Source organism: Gavialis gangeticus, unplaced genomic scaffold (assembly GCF_001723915.1).
Source record: "Gavialis gangeticus isolate Ggan-Ray unplaced genomic scaffold, GavGan_comp1, whole genome shotgun sequence".
Taxonomy (NCBI): Eukaryota; Metazoa; Chordata; order Crocodylia; family Gavialidae; genus Gavialis; species Gavialis gangeticus.
The window spans coordinates 23,013,396-23,013,961 of NW_017729002.1; positions in this window are offsets into that span (position 1 = coordinate 23,013,396).

A 566-nucleotide genomic window follows, 5' to 3' on the forward strand; every position below is an offset into this window, starting at 1 on the left:
GGGGGGGGGGGTGCCTCAGCAGCATAGGGGATGCACTTCTGCCAGTTTTGCAGCACAGCTGGTGCTTCTAGGGGGTGCAAGACCAATCTTAGGAGGTGCACCCCTACCTATTGCCAATATCAAAACTATGTGAATGCCCACACTTACAAGTCAAAGGGGTCCGCACCTCTATTCAAAATTTCCAAATGGGTGAGCAAATGAAAAAAGGTTGAAAACCACTGCTCTAGGCACTACTGGCACACATGTAATATGTGAGAAAACTGAGGGCAGTGCAGTGGATGCAAAAAAGCCCCTCGCTCCCCAGAGACCTCCAGTTTGGCTGCGAGCAGGCCGTGGGGCTTGTGGCCGCTGCTACGGGGAACCGCGAGAGCCGTTTGGGCACTGAGGATCCTGCCGGAAGGATCCGGCCTTGAGAGGGCGCGGGGCTCAGGCCCGGCTGCTGCTTGGAAACAGCGTCTGTCCCGGCGGAGAAAGAGGGAGAACCTTGGAGGGCGCAGCCGACCCGGGCCTACTTCGAGCCATGGCCCCTGCCCGCTCGCCGGGCCCGCGCCTCCTCTGCCCGCGCG